The 25380-nt window shown below is 40.4% G+C and overlaps 1 long non-coding RNA gene across 1 annotated transcript in view; it reads left to right on the forward strand.

Annotated features, from left to right (window-relative positions):
* The window catches only part of LOC112407391 (uncharacterized), a 442104-nt gene that overhangs the window by 394069 nt on the left and 22655 nt on the right, over nt 1-25380 (forward strand). The window lies entirely within an intron of this gene.

Here is a 25380-nt window from a genome sequence, read left to right on the forward strand (position 1 = left end):
GTGTAAAGTATAATTTATGTTTTGGAGTTTTATGTGGTTTGTGCATAGAACATGGACATTTACAATTAATATTTGTAGATCAATACCAGTCACCTTCCCATTAGAGATTACCTAATGTCGCCTTGAGAAAATTCTCCGGAAAGAATTCCGTGTGCTTTGCAAACAATTTTGTAAAATCATGTTTTATTATTTATACTTAATGTGATGTTAATTATATCTATGAATTATAATTCTGTCAAGGAAAAAAACATATTTTTATATAAAAGACAAAAAAAGCAAAAAAAAAAAAGAAAAAGAGAGAGAGAGACTTGCTATCCATCCAAATGGCAAAAGTCTGGCAACTGGCAACTTATAATATAAATCTGTCAAATATGTCCTGCTGCTTTATAGTGTGGCCACCTGCCAAATAGCTCTGCATTGCATCCTCAATAGGTTTGACAAGAGGAAGTGGAAAGGGACTCAGCTATAATGCTATGGCTCAATTAGTAAACACTTGTTCAGAAAATCTTTAATTGTTTAAATTGAGTATACAGTCTGGTAGAACGTGCAGGTTTGTAGCTTGATAGGAACAAAGCTAATTCTGCTTAGATATTTTAGAATACCTCTTTTAAGGACATCTCTTAGTTATTAATTACATGTTTAGGATCCCTATTTTAGATAAAGGGCAAATAAAGTACAAGTCCTCGAGGGCTGAATTGATAATAAGTGGAGCAAAAGCATGAACTCTTCCCCTGTTCCACATTTGAAAGTTTGTGATCTGGGGTTTAAACCAAATGGATTTCTCAGGAGTAATGCTTCCATCAGAGTCTAGAGCTCCCATTCTTAAATAAATCACTTACATATAAGGTTATCTAAATGTCTGAAGTAAAACATATCACTGTGGTGTTTTGGTTTTTTTTATATTCATAAGTTAAGAGACAGCCTAAGTGAGGTGAATAAAAGCTTTACAGAATTGGGCATTTGGAGCAAAGAAACATGAGAAATTATACATATAAAGTATCCAAGAGACATAGGACAATATAAATGCTTAACCTAGAATCATCGCATATTTGTGATGGATGTTACCTTAGAGATGATCTAATCCAATTCTTAATTTTAGATATGAAGTAAATGAGGGCTCAGTGATTCTAGTCTAGTGCTATACTCTTAGTGCAGTTCATTGATGTTCATTAGAATCATCTAGAGAGCATGTTAAAAAGCTGAGTCAGCATACCAGTGACTCAAGTGTTTGGAATGGAGTAGCAGAAAACCTTATTTTCAACAAATGTCCTAGGTGATTCTCAGGCATGTTGTCCATGGACCTCACTTTTGGAAACCCTTTAGGACCCCATGTATCTCCTCTGCATAGAAGATAGTACTGAAGGTCATGCAGGCCAGGAGGAAAATGGCTGATGAGTAACATGATAGAAATGCAAGAAAATAAGAATTATTAAGGTTTCTCAACCGCCACAACCCTGGGAAATAGGAGTGAAGAGCAGTAACTCCAAATATGACACCGGTGTTTTCATTTTGACACTCGAGCTGGGACAATTCCGTTTCCAGTTTGTGCCCAGCATCATTCCCTATTCTCTCCTTTATTTACCACTTTGTATGTGTGTTTGTGTGTGTTAATATCTGTCTGTCTAACACCATGAACTCCTTTGAAGGAAGGAACTATCTTACTTTTTTACCTGCTCTCTACCTCTCTTTCCTCACTTCTAGAACTGTTCACATAAGGGTGTTGCATACGTAAAGTACTCTGGCGAAAACATGCTACCAGAATTTGTCTCTGAGTGTCTTGTTATCAAAAAATCTTAATATATCCAAATATCAGATAGCTTTAACGTTGGAATTTTGCGCAACTAAATATACCCATATTCTGCTGGTCTGGGAAGATAGTTCTAAAAGCAAGGGAAAGACATCAATACTTGGGAAGACATCAATGAGTGCTGAGGTAGATGAGCAAAGCTGGAATTACCTATAGCTGGAGTAAATGCTTCCAGGTAGGACTTGAGGGCAACTAGTGAGGGTGTCTGTCGAAATGTGTAGCATCTAGCATATTTCTTAACACCTAAAGTTTATTACTTTGAGTTAAGGCAGTTCCCTTGTTAAAAATCCAAATAGTTCTGGGAAAGAGAATTTATGAAGTCATATTAGTGTCACCAGGGATAACAAGTTGCCTGTTAGTCCATCAATAGTATGCCAAATAATGAATGAATAAACAAACAAATGTTTGCTGAGGGCAACTGAATTTACCCAATTTATGGAAGACTGAGGATTAAATCCAGCAGGCTGGTAAATTCTTTTGACTCCATGCCAGTAGCCTTAGGGAGTAAATGTCTCAAGATGGGGGAGTGGAGGAGGGGCTTATAGAGGAGTGGGTATGCTGCCCTTAGCACTTTTTTCTGCTCACAAAGAATTAATGGCATTTACCCAGTTAAGGATATAGATAAATGGATGAAGTCAATTTGGGCTCATCTTATGTACATTATCTGTAGCAAAATGTCACCCACATAACAGGCACCTGCATAGTGCTTCCATGGCTTTTAGTAGGAGCCTTAGGTGAGTGTAATTAATGGGGATGGGTTGGTATCAATGAAAACAACTTTGCATTCATTTAAATATTTGCTGCTGTAATTTATTTATTTATTTATTTTTTAACATCTTTATTGGGGTATAATTGCTTTACAATGGTGTGTTAGTTTCTGCTTTATAACAAAGTGAATCAGTTATACATATACATATGTTTCCATATCTCTTCCCTCTTGTGTCTCTCTCCCTCCCACCCTCCCTATCCCACCCCTCCAGGCGGTCACAAAGCACCAAGACGATATCCCTGTGCCATGCGGCTGCTTCCCACTAGCTATCTACCTTACGTTTGTTAGTGTGTACACGTCCATGACTCTCTCTTGCCCTGTCACAGTTCACCCTTCCCCCTCCCCATATCCTCAAGTCCGTTCTGCAGTAGGTCTGTGTCTTTATTCCTGTCTTACCCCTAGGTTCTTCATGACATTTTTTTTTCTTCTTAAATTCCATATATATGTGTTAGCATACGGTATTTGTCTTTTTCTTTCTGACTTACTTCACTCTATATGACAGACTCTAGGTCTATCCACCTCATTACAAATAGCTCAATTTCGTTTCTTTTTATGGCTGAGTAATATTCCATTGTATATTGCTGTAATTTATTTTTAACACCACATCCCTAGATGCTAACCTAGGGATGTTGTGTTAACTTACTAGTATTTTTTTGTGGGGTAGCAGAGAGGGGCATTGAGAGCAGCTATGTTTACATTTTCCTTTTTGTAAAAGTACTCCAATGATGGAATGACCAGACCTCAGTAAGTGATTTTTCTACTTGGTTACCAACAAAAATAAATTCTTCATGTATGAAATATGGGTAATGATACAGCCCTATAGTGTTCTTGAGAGAATTAAATAAGGCAGTATCTGTAATATTAGCACAGTTCTTGGCTCAAAGTTAGGGCTTAATTAATGGTCCTTATGGTTGCAATATATGTGTGTTGTTAAGAGTAAGCAAAAGCAAAACAATAGTGGTTGCCCACATTCCCATGATGCTTTATTGAGTTCTTTAGACAATGAAGAAAACATGATTAGGATTCTCTATATGAACAAAATTTTTAGCATTTTCAAATATGTGGATAATTGAAATGTTTGCATTTGAAGCAAACAAAGAATAGAACAAACAGCTATTTGTGTATTTTAATAAAGTGTTACCTAATTAGTAGCCATACCGGGAAAGTTGAAGGCTAGATAACAAATTCAAATGGCCTAATCATATGGTCATCTCGGTGAATGCAGAAAAAGCATTCGATAAAATTCAATGTCCATTTATGATAAAGATTCTCAACATAGTGGGTATAGGGGGAACATACCTGAACATAATGAAGGCAATATATGACAAACTCACAGCTAATATACTAAACTGTGAAAAGCTAAAAGCTTTTCCTCTAAGATCATGAACAAGGCAAGGATGCCCATTCTTGCCACTTTTATTCAACATATTATTCAGCATCCTAGCCACAGAAATCAGACAAGAAAAAGTGATAACAGACATCCAAATAGGAAAAGAAGTAAAACTGTTAGTATTTGTAGATGACATAAGACTATATATATAAAACCCTAAAGATGCCACAAAAAACTATTACAGCCAGTAAATGAATTCAGTAAAGTTGCAGCATACAAAAATCAATAAAGAGAAATTCTTTGCATTTATATACATGAATAAATATAAAGATAAATACACACACACATATACATATATATATATATAATGGAATATTACTCAGCCATAAAAAAAGAAAGAAATCTTGCCATTTGTGACAACATGGGTGGACCTAGAGGGTATTATGCTGAAATAAGTCAGAGAAAGACAGATATCATCTGATTTCACTTATATGTGGAATCTAAAAAACAAAAGAATGAACAACAAAAAAAACTGAAATAGACTCGGATGCAGAAAACAAACTGGTGGTCACCACAGGGGTAAGAGGTGGTGGGTCTGGCAAAAGAGGTGAAGGGGATTCAGAGGTACTCAGTTATAAAATAATAAGCCACAGGGATGTAAGGTACAGCATAGGGAATATAGTCAATAATATTGTGATAACTTCGCATGGTGACTTATGGTTACTAGACTTATCCTAGTGATCAGTTCTTAATGTATGTAAGTGTTGAACCACTCTGTTGTACACTTGAAACTAATAATACTGTATGTCAACTATACCACAATAAAAAAATTTAAAAAAAAGAATTCCAAACAGCTTTCAGGTGGAATTACATCTTTTTTTTTTTTTTTTTACAATTTGAACTTAAAAAAATATTGAAATATAGTTGATTTACAATGTTGTGTTAGTTTCAGCTGTATGGCAAAGTGATTCAGTTATATATATATATTATATATATATAATATATATATATTCTTTTTTTTACTTTCTGTTCCATTATAGTTTATTACAAGATACTGAGTGTAGTTCCCTGTGCTATACAGTAGGTCCTTGTTGGTTATCTATTTTATATATAGTAGTGTGTATATTTTAATCCCAAACTCCTAATTTATCCATTTGCCCCACTTTGATAACCATAAGTTTGTTTTCTATGTCTGTGAGTCTATTTCTATTTTGCAAATAAGTTTAATTAGTATCATTTTTTTTAGATTCTACATATAAGTGATATCATATGGTATTTGTCTGGGGCTTACTTCACTTAGTATGATAATCTCTAGGTCCATCCATGTTGCTGCAAATGGCATTATTTCATTCTTTTTTTATGGCTGAGTAGTATTTCATTGTCTATATATTTGTATACAATACATATACATACATATACATACTATATATATATGCCACATCTTTATCCATTCATCTGTCTATGGACATTTAGGTTGATTCCATATCTTGGCTATTGTAAATAGTGCTGCTATGAACATTGGGGTGCGTGTATATTTTTGAATTATGTTTTTCTTCAGATATATGCCCAGGAGTCGGATTTTAGGAGCATATGGTAGCTCTATTTTAGTTTTTTAAGGAAACTTCATACTGTTTTACATAGTGGCTGCACCAATTTACATTCCCACGAAGAGTGTACTAGAGTTCCTTTAAAGTCCACTGGTCATTAGCTGAACCTGAACTCCTCTTTTGGCAGGCAATGAAAACATTTTCTGTTCATCTTTAGGACTTGTAATATATAAATTTTCACCCATAATCTAGATACTTGAAATTAAAAAGTTAAACTATTTTTAGATAATAAATAGTTAAAATTATTATGCAAACAAAAAGAATTATATAAATCTTACTTTTAGCTGAGTTTGGTTTTTCTCCTCTGTAATTAGACATTTTTCAGACAGATCTCATAAATACACTTACTCTTTACCATAAACATATACACGGAAAATCATTATTGTGTAATTACTGAAGCTGGGAAATTTTTGTACTGAATTTGCTATAGTGGGAAGCACTCTGAGTTCGGGATCACAAGGACTGTGTTTTATTAGCATTCTACATCTAATACAGTTACCAAACCAGGTTCATTTGCCCAAAGCACAGCAAGTCAAACGCAGAGACGCAGAGGTTTACAGCAGAGAAAGGGGTTGTTCACAAGGCAGCCAAGCTAGGAGAGGAAAGAACGAGTCTCAAATCTACCTCCCTGAAGGCCAGGGGCCTGAGATGTTTATGGGATGAAGCTGAGGTACTGGGAGCGAGAGTGGGGAAAGATCATTGGAGACAAGAAAAAGGTGGGCAACTGTTCTGCACAGATGCACAGCTAAGCTCCTGGCTTCTTCAAGGTACGCATGCTCAGAAAATGGCAGCGTTGGCCTACTCTGAGGGTGGGGTTTTGGCCATCTGAAGTCAAAAGGTCACCAAGTGAACAATTGTGCATGCCCAGATGGAGGGTCGGTAGACTTAACCAGTTGTAATGGCTGGTGCTCGAACAGGATGCTGCCAGCTCCGAGTTGCTAAAAAACAAGTTGGGCGAACACCTTATTGCTTAGGCTGCATGATACTTGGAGGATGCCGGCAAGTTTTTTATAAAAACAGTTAAAGCGTGCTTGAGTGAAGGCCGGTTACAGGTGTAATGGATCTAACTGACGATTAACTTCGGTTTCAATAGGAGAAGATACCAGGTAAGTTTCTTGCACTGAGACTCAATATTCTTCCGTTAGAAATGAAATCTTTGGTTCCTTTGTACTTTGCAGAGTCAGATAATATCACAGATGTGGAATGCTCTGAAAAAGCTGTGAAGCGTGGTAAAAAGAGAAGTTTACACGAGTGTTGCTATGCCCTTGCTCAGCTCCTGCTGTGCCAACTATGTTCCAATGAAACCTAACTAGGCAGAGTCATGGTTACCTAATTTTCAGGAATTGACTTCCCCAAGCCTAGCAAACATGACGCAAAACACAATGCATATTGGGACCCTCTTGCTTTGCATTTCACTGAGCAGAACATGATTTGGTCCACAGGCTGATTGCCATCTTCTTTACATATCAAAATCTGGCCAAGCCCATGAGGCCTGTGTGTTCCAGCCACAATTATCTCATTTTCTCTGAATTCTCTTCATAGTACTTCGTGCAACTTGAGGACTAAATTGTTTATCCATTGCTTTGTATCCAAGCAAACTTTGGATCCTAAGGGTAAAGTGCATATCTGATGTATGCTTTTACGCCCAACAGAATCTAGCAGAGTACTTGGCACAGAGTAGAGAGTAGGCAGTGGTGGGTGAGCAGGCATTTCTTTCTTTCTTTTTTTTTTTTTTTGCGGTACGCGGGCCTCTCACTGCTGTGGCCTCTCCCGTTGCGGAGCACAGGCTCCGGACACGCGGGCTCAGTGGCCATGGCTCACGGGCCCAGCCGCTCCGCGGCATGTGGGATCTTCCGGGACCGGGGCACGAACCCGTGTCCCCTGCATCGGCAGGCGGACTCTCAACCACTGCGCCACCAGGGAAGCCCCAGCCTACCACTTTTGATAGCAGCTAGAGAAGCACGGGAACGTTGGGGCAGTTAGAAGACAGGAGATGAGCCAAAGGTAAATTGAAAAACTAAGTTTAAACAAGGAGAGGGAACTCTACTCAATATTTTGTAATAACCTATAAGGGAAAAGAATCTGAAAAAAAATAGATACATATGTATGTATGACTGAATCACTTTGCTGTACACCTGAAACTAACACAACATTGTATATCAACTATACTTCAATAAAAAAATAAAGAAAAAAAGTAGGTTTAGACATGATGTATACGAGACAACTGAAATGAAGGATTAATTCAAATCCACAGGTCAAATTCAATATAATAGGAGATCTTTTTCACAAAGAAATAATGTATAATTTTATTAAACTACAATTTAAATCAGTTGTCCAACGATCATGTATCAAAGATGCAGTAAGATGTGAAAAGGATGAAGGGAAGGGAACTATTATTTCACGTGCCTATTATGTGTCAGGGTCTGGAAGAATGCTTTATATAAACTCCAGTTTATGAGAAAGGATGTGGTTTTCTGTTAAGCTATAGATAGTGCCAGGGTGAAAGCAACTCTAATGATGATACTTGGATTAAGAAAGATGGGACAATTCTGGAATTTAAATGTTGTGGTGTTCTTCCTCCCTCAATATTAGGAGTTATAATGGAGGACAAAATATCTGCCAATGCTTATTAAAAGAAAGCCTGAGAGTGCTGAAAAGAACAGTTAGTGACAGATACCAGGAAATATTTTCTATGATATTATTGTAGGATTTGCACGGCATGTGCATGATCTCTGCAATTCATAAGCAGACAGAGGAATCATGCTGGGTTCTTTGACTTTCTATCAAGCTCATCAAAGAAAGCAGAACAAAATGAATTGCAAAGACATACATTTGAGGAGAGGTGTTTGAACATATATGAGAAAACAAAATGAAAGGGAAGTTAATAGCCATGATTTTTTTTTAAGGAGGGGAAAGTCAAATAAATAGTCTTTTGTTTTTCTTCTAAGAAAAATTTGAATTCTAATGGACCTTAGACAACATATCACCTTTTGGGAGCTATTAGTTTTTGTATGGAGTGGTCCATACAATGACATTTTATTGAATCTATTGAATCTAGATGAGAATAGGCCAAAACTGTAATTGTTTTCAGAAGTTTGAAGTCACCAAAAACATATTTCAGTAGAGAATGTGAAAGAAAAATTATGTTTAAGCCATGGGAAAAAAGATACAGAAGTGACACTTTGAAAGAGAATGAGGTGTCATTAAAAGTTTTTTCATGATAAAGGAAAATTCCATTGGCTTTTTTTTTTTTTACATCTTTATTGGAGTATAATTGCTTTACAATGGTGTGTTAGTTTCTGCTTTATAACAAAGTGAATCAGTTATACATATACATATGTTCCCATATCTGTCCCCTCTTGCGTCTCCCTCCCTCCCACCCTCCCTATCCCACTCCTCCAGGCGGTCACAAAGCACCGAGCTGATCTCCCTGTGCTATGCGGCTGCTTCCCACTACCTACTTTACGTTTGGTAGTGTATATATGTCCATGCCTCTCTCACGCTTTGTCACAGCTTACCCTTCTCCCTCCCCATATCCTCAAGTCCATTCTCTAGAAGGTCTGTGTCTTTATTCCTGTCTTACCCTTAGGTTCTTCATGACATTTTTTTTTCTTAAATTCCATATATATGTGTTAGCATACGGTATTTGTATATGAGAATTGCTACTCCAGCTTTCTTTTGGTTTCCATTTGCATGAAATATCTTTTTCCATCCCCTTACTTTCAGTCTGTATGTGTCTCTAGGTCTGGGTCTGGTGTCTCTAGGTTTGGGTCTCTTGTAGACAGCAAACATATGGGTCTTGTTTTTCTATCCATTCAGCCAATCTGTGTCTTTTGGTGGGAGCATTTAGTCCATTTACATTTAAGGTAATTATCGATATGTATGTTCCCATTACCATTTTCTTAATTGTTTTAGGTTTGTTTTTATAGGTCTTTTCTTTCTCTTTTTTCTTTTTTTACGTCTTTATTGGAGTATAATTGCTTTACAATGGTATGGATCATCTTTACTATCATTATTCTGAATTCTTTTTCAGGTAGACTGCCTATTTCCTCTTCATTTGTTAGGTCTGGTGGGTTTTTATCTTGCTCTTTCATCTGCTGTGTGTTTTTCGTCTTCTCTTCTCAGTTTGCTTATCTTACTGTGTTTGGGGTCTCCTTTTTGCAGGCTGCAGGTTCGTAGTTCCCATTGTTTTTGGTGTCTGTCCCCAGTGGCTAAGGTTGGTTCAGTGGGTTGTGTAGGCTTCCTGGTGGAGGGGACTAGTGCCTGTGTTCTGGTGGATGAGGCTGGATTTTGTCTTTTTGGTGGGCAGGTCCATGTCTGGAGGTGTGTTTTCAGGTGTCTGTGGACTTATTATGATTTTAGGCAGCCTCTCTGCTAATGGGTGGGATTGTGTTCCTGTCTTGCTAGTTGTTTGGCATAGGATGTCCAGCACTGTAGCTTGCTGGTCGTTGAGTGAAGCTGGGTGCTGTTGTTGAGATGGAGATCTCTGGGAGATTTTCACCATTTGATATTATGTGGAGCTGGGAGGTCTCTGTGGACCACTGTCCTGAAGTTGGCTTTCCCACCTCAGAGGCACAGCACTTACTCCTGGCTGCAACACCAAGAGCCTTTCATCCACACGGCTCAGAATAAAAGGGAGAAAAAGTAGAAAGAAAGAGTTAGTAGAAGTAGAAAGAAAGAGTTAGTAGAAGTAGAAAGAAAGAGTTAGTAGAAGTAGAAAGAAAGAGTTAGTAGAAGTAGAAAGAAAGAGTTAGTAGAAGTAGAAAGAAAGAGTTAGTAGAAGTAGAAAGAAAGAGTTAGTAGAAGTAGAAAGAAAGAAAGAAGATAAAGTAAAATAAAATTTATTAAAATGAAAAATAATTATTAAGAGAAAAAAAATGGACGGATAGAACCCTAGGACAAATGGTGGACGAAAAGCTATACAGACAGAATCTCACACAGAAGCATATACATACACACTCACAAAAAAAGGAAAAGGGGAAAAAATAATAAATCTTGCTCTCGAAGTCCACCTCCTCAATTTGGGATGATTCGTTGTCTAAAGGAGGGAAGGAAGGAAAGAAAGAAAGAAAAGATAAAGTAAAATAAAATTTATTAAAATGAAAAATAATTATTAAGAAAAAAATTAAACAAAAAAAAACGGACGGGTAGAACCCTAGGACAAATGGTGGAAGCAAAACTATACAGACAATATGTCACACAGAAGCATATACATACACACTCACAAAAAGACGAGAAGGGGAAAAAATCATAAATCTTGCTGTCAAAGACCACCTCCTTAATTTGGGATATTCGTTGTATATTCATGTATTCCACAGATGCAGGGTGCATCAGGTTGATTGTGGAGCTTTAATCCGCTGCTTCTGAGGCTGCTGGGGGAGATTTCCCTTTCTCTTCTTTGTTCTCACAGCTCCCAGGGGCTCAGCTTTGGATTTGGCCCCGCCTCTGTATGTAAGTCGCTGGAGAGCGTCTCTTCTTTGCTCAGACAGGACGGGGTTAAAGGAGCCGCTGATGCGGGGCCTCTGGCTCCCTCTGGCCTCGGGGAGGGAGGGGCCCACAGTGCGGGGCGGGCCTGTGGCGGCAGAGGCCTGCGTGACGTTGCACCAGCCTGAGGCGCGCCATTCGTTCTCCCGGGGGAGCAGTCCCTGGATCCCGGGACCCTGGCAGTGGCGGGCCGCACAGGCTCCCCGGAAGGGGGGTGTGGATCGTGACCTGTGCTCGCACACAGGCTTCTTGGTGGCGGCAGCAGCAGCCTTAGCGTCTCATGCCCGTCTCTGGGGTCCGCGCTTTTAGCCGCGGCTCGCGCCCGTCTCTGGAGCTCCTTTAAGCAGCGCTCTTAATCCCCTCTCCTCGCGCAGCAGGAAACAAAGAGGTAAGAAAAAGTCCCTTGCCTCTTCGGCAGGTCCAGACTTTTCCCCGGGACTCCCTCCCGCCTAGCCGTGGCGCACTAACCCCCTCCAGGCTGTGTTCACGCCGCCAACCCCAGACCTCTCCCGGCGCTCTGACCGAAGCCGGAGCCTCAGCTCCCAGCCCCGCCCGCCCCGGCGAGTGAGCAGACAAGCCTCTCGGGCTGGTGAGTGCCTGTCGGCCCTGATCCTCTGTGCGGGAATCTCTCCGCTTTGCCCTCCGCACCCGTGTTGCTGTGCTCTCCTCCACAGCCCCGAAGCTTTCCCCTTCCGCCACTTGTAGTCTCCGCCTGCGAAGGGGCTTCCTAGTGTGTGGAAACCCTTCCTCCTTCACAGCTCCCTCCCACTGGTGCAGGTCCCGTCCCTATCCTTTTGTCTCTGTTTATTTTTTTCTTTTGCCCTACCCAGGTACGTGGGGGGTTTCTTGCCTTTTGGGAGGTCTGAGGTCTTCTGCCAGCGTTCAGTCGGTGTTCTGTAGGAGTTGTTTCACGTGTAGATGTATTTCTGGTGTATCTGTGGGGAGGGAGGTGATCTCTGCATCTTACTCTTCCGCCATCTTCCTGGAAGCACCCCGGCTTTGATTCTTATAGCAGATTCTCTTTTCTCCTGAAGTTAGTGTTATCATTAGGTTAGATAATATGCACATAAATTCTTCCTGTTTTCATCCTTGAGTTCCAGCCAATCTCAGGATTTGTTTTCACGTGTATTGTAAATCAGTAAAAGACACACATTAATAAATAACCTGAACTTTCTTCTTTTCCTGGAGGTTTGAGATGTCAGCCAGCTTAAAAATATGCATAAGCCAGTCCAAACTTGGTCGGTATCTCTTTTATTCCCTTAAGTCAATTTTGTCAACTGACAAAAAAAAAAAAATTCTACTTTATTAATGCTTGAATGAATAATTTACTCTCAGGCACTGAATGATCCAAAACAAACAAGCCAGTTTGTATATTTAGTTATATGAACTTTTGAATGTACTGTCTCATAAATCTAATATGTTGCTGAACTTAAGAAAAAAAGTGTTGACAGCTAAGGACCCCACCATTAATTATCTCCCACTGCAGACATCATGACCTCCCTTTATTCTTTAGGATTTGTTTCCTCCTTAAGGTGCTGTAAATATTTTATGTATTTTTCCCTATTAGGTCTGTGGTGCTCTTCAGTGGGCATTTGGATGACCTTTGTTATGGTCTCAGTAAGTTTTCTAGGATATTCTGCTCTTTTTGTCAAGATGTTGCTTGTTACTTATTTTCTAATATAAATCTGTAGTAGGTATTAATATATTCTATTCTACTAATAAGGAAACTGAGCTTCAAGCAGGTTGATTAATGGACATGATCATTTCAATTCCAAGTGATAAATTTTTTTGAGGGGTAGAAGGCTCTAAGCCATGTTCTTTGCCTCTGATCACTCCTTTTTGTTTTTGCGGTACACGGGCCTGTCACTGGGGTGGCCTCTCCCATTGCGGAGCACAGGCTCCGGACGCGCAGGCTCAGCGGCCATGGCTCACGGGCCCAGCCACTCCGCAGCATGTGGGATCTTCCGGGACCGGGGCACGAACCCGTGTCCCCTGCATCGGCAGGCGGACTCTCAACCACTGCGCCACCAGGGAAGCCCTGATCACTCCGTTGCTCCAGAACCTTCTAGCAGGTCTGATGACATTCTCTGTGGCTTCTGCCTTTGTAATGACTTGCCTTCCTCCCAGTCTAAATTGGGACCTCCTTAAACTCTCTTCTTTACCTTATACTTTCTCCTCAGCATTTATAATAATTGGGATTTAACATTTGTGTGATTACTAATATATGTGTCCCAGACTCTCCTATAATCTCCAGGAGGGAAGGGATTGTGTCTCCAGTGCCCACCACTGAAACTGATGTGAAGTGGGCGCTTAGTAAATATTGTTGAAAGAATGAGTTAAAGTGAGATTCGAACCCAGGTCTGTACAACTCTAGAGTCATGGATTTACTCATTGAGGAGTGGTTGCAGGGTTCCCATGATCAATCCTTGCATGTGGATTTTTGAGTCCTGGTGGCTATGTGTGCTCTATCCTATAACCTGTATCCTATACTGTCATATTGACACTAGATTGGAAGCTCATTGAGAGCAGGTCCCATAGTTTACATTTATAGTGAGTGAAGCATGTAGTTGGTTGGTACTCAGTAAACACTTACCAACTGATCAAGAGCTGATCATAAAGTGTGATCTATCATGGAGCGTTATCTGTTCCATTATAGTCACATTCCTGTCACTGATCCTTGGCACTCTCTGTTCTTCTGTTATAATGACTGACAGTCATAATCATGATGGTGTCACCAGGCTATGCTTGGTGTTAATGTTTCAATTTTTTCTCCTTTCTTCCAAGATATTTGGAGTGATCAAGATTTCAAATCCTTGAAAAGGGTGAACGGCACTGTCTGTGGCAGGCTCCATAGTTTTATGAGGTACCACACAACTCTGAAAGCAACACAGAAATTCAGAGTATTCAGACTGAAAAATGAACACTTTCCACATTTAAACGAGAATGAGTTACATATTTTTGGAGTTACATATGTTCTTCCTCCCATTTATAAGATCCAGAACCCACAGCTGGGCACAAAGCAGGAGATTTAATACTATTCTGCTTTGGGTCTTTGTTGTTTTTTCTTCCCACTCCCACCCACTCTACTCCACTCCTTTGGTTCTTCCTAGTTTTTGTGCTAACTTCAGAGCTGCAGACATGTCATAGATCACAGATTTATATATATTAGCTAAGAGCAGGAATGCTAAAATAATTTCTTTCTCAGGCCTTAAAGATAGATGTCAGGTCAAGACACTCGAGTTCATAGCCAAACATACTGGGGCACAGAGCAACATGGCAGTAATTTGAGTTGCAAGTGCCAAAAGTGCTTGTTCAGCACTAACAAGTAATAGGAGAACAGGATCAGTATAATCTCATATTCTTATTAAATTAAAAAAAAAAGCAGAGTAATGCCAAGGTTGTGACATGAACTGACAAGACCAAAAAAAAACAAACTCTAAAAACAAAACACACACAACTCAGAGTTTCTCTGATGCTTCATCTTCTATTTGCAGGCATGTGAAAGAATAAAAACAAGCCCTATGGCATGAGTTATAGATGAAGTATCTGCCTTTAGCTTGGAATTTCCTGGCATTTTTCAGCTTGTGACACAGACTTGATGTGATTAAACAAAGGCTTTTCTCCAAATTTAAAGTTCTTTTTTTTTTTTTTCAAAGCTGAATCTAATATGCTCTAACTTTTTTGTAAATGGGAGCAGATGCCTCTGTTCTATGAGCTGGCTACCAGACTCTCAGAAATACATGGAGAATGGAGGCCTATTCTGGTTGAGGTTAAGGAAACAGTCCACCATGTTTGCGTTTTAGAACTGCATGTTACTCCGGAGCTCCCAAGAAGCAGGGCCTACTTCCCTCCACAGGATGAGGCTGGGCAGAGGGTGGCTTCCCTTGGATTGGATTTCCCTTGGACTCCTTTGGAGGAGTCTCCGAGGTAACACAGCCTTGGGGCCAAGCTGTCCAGTGAGCCACAGCATCACTCTCCCCAAGAGAAGAAAGAAAGAGGTTCAGGGGGCACCTCTAGTGGAGGAGTACAAGGTTGTCAAAATTACTATTGTCGTTTTCTTTTTCCTAAAGCAAAAGGGAGGTAGAGAAATGGGGAGAAGTGAACTGAGTAAAGTGGTAAACTGTCCTGGGGCACTTCTGGGTATGCCTGGGTCTGGTCCTAGGGCACAGGCAGCCAGGATTCTCTGCGTGCTTGGTATTTTTGTGGGAAGAGTCACGTAGGGATGAGAAACAGGGCCAGCCTCTGGTAAGTACAGCCCCTTCCCCTAAGGAAGTGGCTGTCACCATCACTGAGGAGCACGAATTGGACTAGGAAATTAGGTTCTGAGCAACCAACAACAAATAGTGGGGGATGCAGAATAGGCTCAGAGACAAACCTTACCCCAGTCCTTCCTTCTGCAGGGGAGAGTGAAGGGAGCTGAGGAATGCTCCTTGCTTTCCTTTTAACTGCAGTGGTCTTGAACATGGGCAGTGAAGTTAAATACATGGTCGAAATGGCTCTGGAAAAGGTCCCCTGCCCCTAAACTGTCCCCAATTTAAATATCACCACTTAGAGGTGTATTTGCAATCATAAATAGTGCTTTAATAATAATAAAGTGTTATGCTTGAGTTTCTTGTTTTTGGTTTTTGTGAATCTGTTATATGTTTTGGATTTGTTGTTTCTCTTCTTTTCAAGTATATTAACCCATTCCTATATCTACGTGCTTTAGACTGGCAATCATATAGGCTCAAACACCATCCTTCTATTCACATCTTGATCTCTCCCTCCAATAATAATTAAGTAATAATTCAATAAATAATTCTGGTGGGGATTGGAGGAAGGGAAATTATATCTCAGATTAGATTCATTTAATAAAATTATTTTCTCTACCTGTAAATCAGCTCTACAAAGGAAAGGAAAATGTTGATTGATGGAAGGACTGCAGATTTATTTCAGTGGTCTGTGGCTAGGATCTTGAAGAATTCTTTACCCACTGATGTGACCATGCACACATCACCAAGCTTCTTGGGGCTCAGATCTGTTGTCTGTAAAAGAAGTGTGTGCATATGTATGGACGTGGTGGCCAACTTGCATGCTCGCGAAGGTTCTTTCTGGGCCTTTCATTCTATGGGGAAGTGATTCTTGAGAAGGAGGCAGGGCACAGGACATTGTGGCTGGCAGGGAGATTCGATGTGGTGCTGAGTGCTTCAGATAAATGGTTTTTTATTGCTAAAGATCACATTTCTCTAAAAAGATATTTTTGATTGGAATCTATACTTATTTATTTATGAGACACATTCCTTTGGACTTACTATTTACAAAGAAATACCAACCACAGTTTGGGTGGTGTGTGTGTGTCTGTTATTTGGTCATTATTTTGTTGTGGCTCTTCTAAAGCCCAGCCCACTCAAAATGTAAGTTTTTACTAGTTCGTTCACAGATTCTTGATTTTAGAGGCTATAATGGCCACAGTTAAAAACATATTAAGGCACATTAAAACCTTACGTTAAGAAAAGCACAAGGACTTGCAAATTTTTTGTGCTAAAATAAAACTTTTATTTGGTAATTGGTTTCACCACCCACTCACTTTTCTGAATACTTATAAACCATCCATTCAATAATGAAGTTATACATGAAATTGTTACATCAGAAGCTGCAGGGCGCTTTGAGAACTTAGGCACTGAAGATCATATGGTCCTTGACACTTATAGTTCAAACAGAATAGTATAAATGTTGTGCAAAAAAGTGCTAAAATTGATTTAAGACTGTGCTGTAGTATTTGACCTGTAAAAGCATTTGAAAGCCCCTAAAATATGAAACCTGAAAGTCCACAAAGAAGCCCAATCTAACTCTTCACAGACAATATTTAACTCTGTAAAATGTTGATAACATTAAGGAACTCACCATGAAAAAAATCATTGCAATTTCCCTTAGAAACTTTAAAAAATAATGGACCTAGAAGAGTTTTAGACTCTGACCCACAAGGACTGAGGTGGGAAAGTAAATAAATTTTCTGGAAGAGCAGAATCACTTAGCAATAGGATATCAAAGGTGACGTGTCAGAATTAGTCACTCCCTTTTAATTCTCCTAAAGTGTTTTCTTGGGGCCTGTTAACAGCAGTTGCCAAAGATCTCACCTATAATACATTCAGCTATGGATATGACTGTCTGTCCCATGCTCTGATGACTCCTCAAGGAAGGGAACATGGTCATTTATTTCTGTTTCCTCCATGACTACTGTTCCAAAGATTAAAACGCTGGTCACTGAAACCATTCATGCCTTTTAGTCTCTGAACTAGCTTGACTGACTACTTGAAATTTTCACTCAGAAGTATAATAATCATCTCAGACCTGACATTGCAAACAGAACTGTTTTCCATCTCTACTTCTCACAAATTGGCTGCTTCTCCATTTCAGTAACTCTTCACCCCATTGTTCGGCCCAAACCCCCAAAGCTATCCTTGATTCTTTTTGCCATTTACACCCTGTCCTCCAGTTCTTCAGCACCACCTGCAAAATGTATCCCGAAATCACCCACTCTTCTTACTTTCTTTTTTCTTTTTTTTTTTGCGGTTCGTGGGCCTCTCACTGTTGTGGCCTCTCCCGGTGCGGAGCACAGGCTCCGGACGCGCAGGCTCAGCGGCCATGGCTCACGGGCCCAGCCGCTCCGCGGCATGTGGGATCTTCCCAGACTGGGGCACGAACCCGTGTGCCCTGCATCGGCAGGCGGACTCAACCACTGTGCCACCAGGGAAGCCCCCACTCTTCTTCCTTTCTAACGGTCGTTTTAATTTGAGCCAACTTGACTCTCATGACAGCATATCTCAGCTTCCATGCTTGGCCCTGTTCTAGCCCAAACCATTCTCCACGTAGCAGCCAGAGTGATCTTTTGAAAAGTTAGATCTCAGTAGGTCACAATGGTGGTATACGCTCCCCTGAATTCCTATTGCACTTAGAATAAAATCCCAAATTTCTTCCAAAGCTTACACAGCCCTGTGTGCCCTGGCATGTCTGTCTTCTTTGACCCCTCTTGTACCTGTCCATCCATCACTCACCATGCCTCAGCCACACAGGCCATCTCTGGTTTTGAACACAAGACTCAGTCATGCACCTGTTTTCTTTAGCAGCGGATGCTCTGCTCCGTGAACCTCGGAGGGCTGGCTCCTTCATGTCAGCCTGCTGTCAGCCCAAATATCTACTTCTCAGCAAGCTCTTACCTGACCACCCTGCCTAAATTAGCACCCACCCCGACACCCCTTATCTCTATTACATCATTCTGTTTTGTTTTATTTGGAGCATTTATCACTAGTAAACATTATTGTCTGTTCATTTTTTAAAAGATTTATTTATTATTATTTATTTAATTTGTTTTTGGCTGCATTGGGTCTTAGTTGTGGCACGCGGGATCTTCGCTGGGGTGTGTGGTATCTTTCATTGTGGTGCGCAGGCTTCTCTCTAGTTGTGGGCCGTGTGGGTTTTTTCTCTTCTCTAGTTGTGGCGCACGGGCTCCAGAGCATGTGGGCTCTGTAGTTGTGGCTCATGGGCTCTAGTTGAGGTGCGCGAGCTCAGTAGTTGTGGCACGTGGGCTTAGTTGCCCCGTGGCATGTGGGATCTTAGTTCCCTGACCAGGGATCAAACCCATGTTCCCTGCATTGTAAGGTGGGTTCTTTACCACTGGACTACCAGGGAAGTCCCTGTCTGTTCATTTTTTATGTGCTTATTTATTGTTTGTTTTTAGCTGTGTCCCCAACTCCCTGCTAGAATGCAAGGCCCACGTGAGCAGGAACCTTGCCTGTTTTGTTCTTCATTTCAGTCCTAGTCCTAGAACAGCACCTAGGACACAGTAGGACTCCATAAATAGTTGATGACTGAATAAATGAATTCATACAGTTCCAGTCCTATTCCTGAACTCTGCCTTTACTGAGAAGTATATGATGACCCTCTTGATATAGAAATTGATAAGAGTGGTGAGGGAAGGTAAGGAAGGCATAAAATGTGACCTCATTTCCCTTACCTGTCTCACCCACTCAGTACCAGACGCCAGAGCATGTGGGGAGTGGCCTACATGATGATGCTGGGAGGTCTGAGCAACGCTTCCTCATCCCACTTTCCTCGGTACCATAGCCTGATAAATGATATCAGAAGTGATACATTAGAAGTAGGAAATGAAACAGCAAGTTTAAAGTCCATGTCCAGAGCTACTCAGGAGCTGTTTTACTGGGTTTACCATTCTTATTGGTCTAGACCGAACTGAGGGTATCTTGGTAGGTTTACCTCATTCCAGGGCCTCTGGGTAATGGGAAATGGCCTTGGTGCATTTAGATGAGTTTCTCTGATCTACACACACACACACACACACACACACACACACACACACAGCCTTGGCCTTCAGAGGGCACTTAGATCTATGCACTTTGGAATATACCAAGACTCTATCTCTGATATCATAAAGCTTGAAGTATATTTGGGAAGGCATGACGTATGCATAAGGAAAATGAGATAATTATTTAAGGAAAAGACTTAAATGCTACAAAGTAACAAAGTATGTGAATATGATGACTTCAGAAGCAAAAAGAAATAACTGTGAGTGAAAATTATTAGAAAGGTCTTCATCCACATTTTACCAAGTTTGTAAAATTATAGGGGATGCAGTGAGGCCAGGAGAAAATAGTTTTCTCAGTACATTGGAACTAAATAGTCACTAATTTTTTTGCAAGTTATTGCAAGATCCAAAGTTGAATCACATTCAATTAGCAACAATTAACATAGCCAAAATATCAATTAAATTTTAAAGTAATGGACTAATGGATAAAGTGTTTTTACATTCTTAAATATTAAGATTTTTATAAGAAAAAATGACTCCTATTTGCCTATTTACAGTTGTCTCTATTTTTCAAAGCCTGTTTTTCAGATACAGATTATATAGTTCCTTTATTCTTTTATTCACATATTCTTTTTTTGCTCTTATTTACCTTTTAGCAACTCAGAAAGAAAGAAAAATCAACCTAGTCACATTTAGTTTCTTTTAAGTTTAGCAGCTCTAATGAAAATCCTGGAAAGAAAGAAATTTGAAACCAGTTGTTTCATGGCGATCGTGGGTTTATCTGGTGACTTTCGTTGTTTGTGCTCTTAGTATCACCCAAGATCATACTGGGCATAAATGTGCACAACTGTGGGTGCATAACTGTGGATGAGATCCTGACTTGCCCCAGTTTATCAAACAAACTTTTGAAATGTGCTATGTGCTGTTCTCCACAGCGCTTCTGTAAACTGTCTGGTCCTCTCTAAGACCTCCCTTTCAAAGTTGCACAGGCTCTTTCAAATCATTAGAGAAAATTGTTAGTCTTGTCTGGCACCTTGCCACCATGCTGTTCGGGACTCTATTGCTCTAAACTAACCTAATTTTCAAAGGAAAATCGCTGTGACTTGAGAAAACACAAAGTAAATGCAGAACAAAGTAACTTGGTTAATATAAGCTCTCCTCCAAAAAAGATAAATTTGATATATTTCAGCCTTCATTCATTTGCAGTTCTTCAGTAGGGAAATTTTTATCAAAGATTACTAGGTTGAGAATTTCTAGGGTCCTCCCTGAATAAGACATTTGCTGGTTGAGTAGCTTTTAAAACTGACTTCTTTATCAGGAAGACTTCATAGGCAGCTGAATATTTTATTGCCTTTCCTCAGTCTAGTTAACAAGGGAGAATAATCCATTGAGAAATACATAAATACATATTCAACTTATACTGTAGCAATTTAAAAAGTGTTTCTGAAAATGCCATGAGCATTTTATGGATTGTGAACTCTTTCAATTTAAAATTTATATTATAACCATAAGAGTTTTGAAGACCTCTAGGAAAAAAAAACACCTCACTTCTTCCTTAAAACTTATGTCTGAAACTGATTAGCCTCATGAAATGCCCCTTTATGTAGGGAAAAACTTTATAAAATCTAGGGCTTACAGTTCAGTCAAGACCATTTATATCTTAAATCATGTTTGTTTATACCTGGCATATACACCCTGGCTTAGACATCTCTTGTGATCCCCAGCTTGTAAGTGGTAAATGTATAGAGCGTGTATAGGAGAGTGTCCAGTGTTTATGTTTGTCCTGGCATGTTGCTTCAATGGATTCTCCCAGGGTAAGGGGAGGAGAAGTACCCGAGGCCCCTGCTGGATGTATAACTGATCTATTCTGACAGCAGCCAGGGCAACCTCTTAAGGCAGCCACTGAGATGCATACTGTTAACTATTACCACAACTCAGTGCAATTTGCTAGTTTCCAGTATTATTCATTTGATATAACTAATTTTACTTATTTATGTATAATATAATGATATTCCTATTTATTGCTACTTCCTGGAGCTATTTCAAGCAAAAGCTTTATTTGTATAACAAGAACACTGTTTCATCTTTATGTGAGTTTCTTTTGCTTTGTGTGGTCCTTCATATACATAGTGTACTTGCAAATCAAAAATCTCTTGGTACAGCAAAGCCATTAATTTACTCTATTTTTTTTTATTTTTATTTTTTTGCTGTACGCAGGCCTCTCACTGTTGTGGCCTCTCCCGTTGCGGAGCACAGGCTCTGGACGCGCAGGCTCAGCAGCCATGGCTCACGGGCCCAGCCGCTCCACGGCATGTGGGATCTTGCCGGACCAGGGCACGAACCCGTGTCCCCTGCATCGGCAGGCGGACTCTCAACCACTGCACCACCAGGGAAGCCCCATTAATTTACTTTAAACAGAAGCTCAAGAAAAATATCGATGAACTACAGTGGCAGTGTCTTCCTATTTTAATATGACTACTAATATAACTATCAATGTGAATACAGACGTGTGTGTGTATAAATTTTTTCTTTTTTCGTCTGTCCTATAGTGGTAAAAATAACGTAGGCTTCAGAATACAGTAAGGAATTTTTGTTAATTTAAAACTTTACTTGCTCATCTTAAATTGAATTTGCTTGCTAGTTTTAAATTGGCATATATTATCCTTAAAGTACAGGACCATTATATAACGCCAAATCCATGAGAAACATGGATTTGTATCAGAAGCAACTGGAAGGTAAAGAAAAGGAACTGTATGATACAGGACAGTTGATGTGACCAGTCTTAATATTTCTGCATTTTAAAATCCTAAGAGATCTTTTGGTCTAAGGGTTCCTGCACGGTGGCAGGCTTATGTTTGAGGGAGGGTGGCACTCTTTCTATTCTTCCTATAGTGAAAAGAATTTTAGTTCCCAAACTTTCCAGTCATTGAATTGTGAGTGAAAAGAAATGGAACTTCTGTTTTACACATTTGTTCATTCCCGTTATGTTTCTATTTTTGTTAGATATTAGACAATATAGACAATCTGTACGGTACACATAATTTCCATTTCTGAGGTGCGGAAACTGGGATTCAGAGAAGATAAGCAACTGCTGTGGTCACAGTTATTAAGAAAAAACTGGGATTTGAATGTAGGTCTCTCTGATTCTAAAACCTACATTCTTTCTTTGGTGGGATGCTGCTAGTGACCCCAGAGCCTTTGCCTTCTTCCATTATTCTCATTGCTTTAAATATGTAATCATCCTTTAACATTTCTCTTCATGCACTCCAAATTTTCTACGTCCTGGTTTAAAGTGGGGCCCAGATCTGTCTGGAGCCCTCTAATAAAGGGCAGATCCATCTCTGAAGGAACCCCTTTAATAAAGGGCACACCCATCTCTGAAGGAAGTTCCTACCTGGGGTAGAGAATACCGTATAACATAGTTCTCCAGAAGTTTTCAGGGAAACTGAGTTAAGATGAACGTCAGTGTCAGGCTTAAAGTGGAGCAGCAAGGGAACAGCTGCCCCAGCTGACCATCTGTGGCCCAAGAGAAGTGGGCACTTCAGCTTTAGCCATTGTGTTTTGTAACTGTAGATGGAGTCAGGGGGGTCTGGCCTGGGTCTAAAGGAAACTGAGACTTACCTGTATTTATCTGATGAGGTTGGAGAGTTAATGGGCCCAAGCTGATTTGCATGTGGGTTTATTTGGCTTCAGGGGTGGGTGGAAGTATTAGTATTAGAGCCTTTATGTGGTGGAAATTTCCCTGAACCTACCTGTTGTCCAGGGTGTGTGGCCTGAGGGGCTGGGGTAAAACTGAAGAAGCTGGAATGTCTCTGTGACATCCTGAGAGGGATGGGTAAAGGGATTTGCAGTGACTAAGTGTGACATGGCCTGGGGCTGGAATGGTCCCCCCATCTCTGTGGGGACTATAGCATGCTCCAGTACATGCAGCTGGCAGTGCCAGGGGCATCAGGGACTATTTCCAGGAGCACTGAAGACACTCTCAGCAATGGTGGTGGAGTGGCAAGTTGGTGAGGGATAGCAGAATGTAAAGAAGGAATGCCCCAGGCCCACAAGCCATTAGAGCAGCATATCTGAGATGGCTTCTCAGACTCCCAGAAACATCCAGAGGAGACACTGCAGGGACTTCACCACTGTGTGCATGGAGGGGGGTCAGATTTGGCTTAGTGCTTTTAAATCGTAACCGGACCACAGCTGCATCCATGATACAGTGATACTTACATGATGAGTCTGCAGTTTTTGCTTTTGATTGCTTTCTTTGTCTGTGTGCCTCATTGATTCAGAATTCCTCCTCTGCAGTTTCTGTGTAGAAGAGTTATTTTTTCATCATCTGTTTTGGACTCTAAATATTGAATAGAGTGTAGCTTCAATCATCTCATCAGAAATTCTGTTGATTGGGCTTCCCTGGTGGCGCAGTGGTTGAGAGTCCGCCTGCCGATGCAGGGGACACGGGTTCGTGCCCCGGTCCGGGAAGATCCCACATGTCGTCGAGCGGCTGGTCCCGTGAGCCATGGCCGCTGAGCCTGCGCGTCTGGAGCCTGTGCTCCGCAACGGGAGAGGCCACAACAGTGAGAGGCCCGCGTACCGCAAAAAAAAAAAAGAAAAGAAATTCTGTTGATTGTTTGAGAAGTTTGTCCAGCCTATGTCCTGTTGACCCACCAATCAGGACACCTACTACCTCTGCAAAGATCTAGTATAATTACAGATTCAATAGAAAACCTAAAATAAAGAAGAAGAAGAAAAGTTGGAATGGAACAGAATGTGTGCCTGTGGATACCCAAGTTGTACTCTCCCTTCTCGCTTTCAGACGGTGCCTAGAATCCCCAGTCACATTTTTAACATGCATCCCTCCAAAATGGATTAAAAGGAATGATGTATAGATAGAGTATCTAAGACCAGACCGTTAGAGATATGAGTGAGAAACCCGTGGTTACACAATGACAAATGACTCTAGGATAAAAATAAGACAGCTGTTTATTTCAGTTATACTTTATGTTGATAGAAAATTGTCCCTCTTTTTTTTTTTTGTAAGGCAAGATATTTAATGCAATGCTTCTCAAAGTGTGTTCTGAGAAATATCAATTCGGCCAGATGCCAACTAGAAACGAATTTTTCAGTTACATGGCTGCATAAGTTTGGGAAGTACTGTTACACACAGCCAATCACATTTGTCCACCCCAAGAATTTGCAAGACTTTAATAAGCCAATAGGTTCTGTGACTCTCCCAGTGTGGGGAGATCGCTCACAAACGCCCTCCTTTTTCTATGAAGTCATTTTTAGAGGAGTGAAACCACTTTGAGAAATGTGGGTTAGCTCACTGAGAGCCACTTACTAGGAGTAACTCATCCAGGCAGATTAAGGATCAAGACAACTAATAGAAGAACCACATTTCCCATTTAAATCACCGGCAAATTAAACAAGGATGGGATTCTTCATGGCTACATCTTTATGTCTAAATTCAATAGTTTCCAAAAAGTTATCCAGAACAAATGCCTCTGAAATATGAGATACAGTTTTGTGTTCATAACAATTCCCTAGAAAATCAAGCTTTTAAACTAAAAGCTCCCACCTTAGGAGAGCTAGGAAACATAGAAGATGGCTGAGGATGTTTCTAGACAGTGATAAGAGAAGAGAGGAATTAGCAGGTGTCATGTAAGTGCTGACATTAGGTCTTGATGGCTGAGGCATCCATTTCAAAGACATTCATCTGGAATAAACATATTGCCAGCTATATGACACAGATACCAATAAAACAACTAGTAAGTGTGGCCACACTCGATACGTTCCCCTTTTAGAAATCCCTGAGTAACCTAGATAAGGTCACTCTGCTTGAGTGACCCTCCTTATCCCTTTTTTACCCTAAATTCCCACATTATGTTTTAAATCTGCCAATAGTGAACCTGCAAAACCCTAGGCACCCCATTCTCCAGCCCCAGTAAAGGAGAGATCCAGGTCTGCACTGCCTCAGTCTCTCTGTGACCTCACTGTGTGGCTCGTGGTTGTGCTGTGTACCCCCCTAGACTTGTGAGTAATGAATCTTTTTCTTCAGTTTCCTGATGATCTTTTTTTTGTTTGTTTAGG

Source organism: Neophocaena asiaeorientalis, unplaced genomic scaffold, assembly GCF_003031525.2.
Source record: "Neophocaena asiaeorientalis asiaeorientalis breed wild unplaced genomic scaffold, Neophocaena_asiaeorientalis_V1.1 scaffold125, whole genome shotgun sequence".
Classification (NCBI taxonomy): domain Eukaryota; kingdom Metazoa; phylum Chordata; class Mammalia; order Artiodactyla; family Phocoenidae; genus Neophocaena; species Neophocaena asiaeorientalis.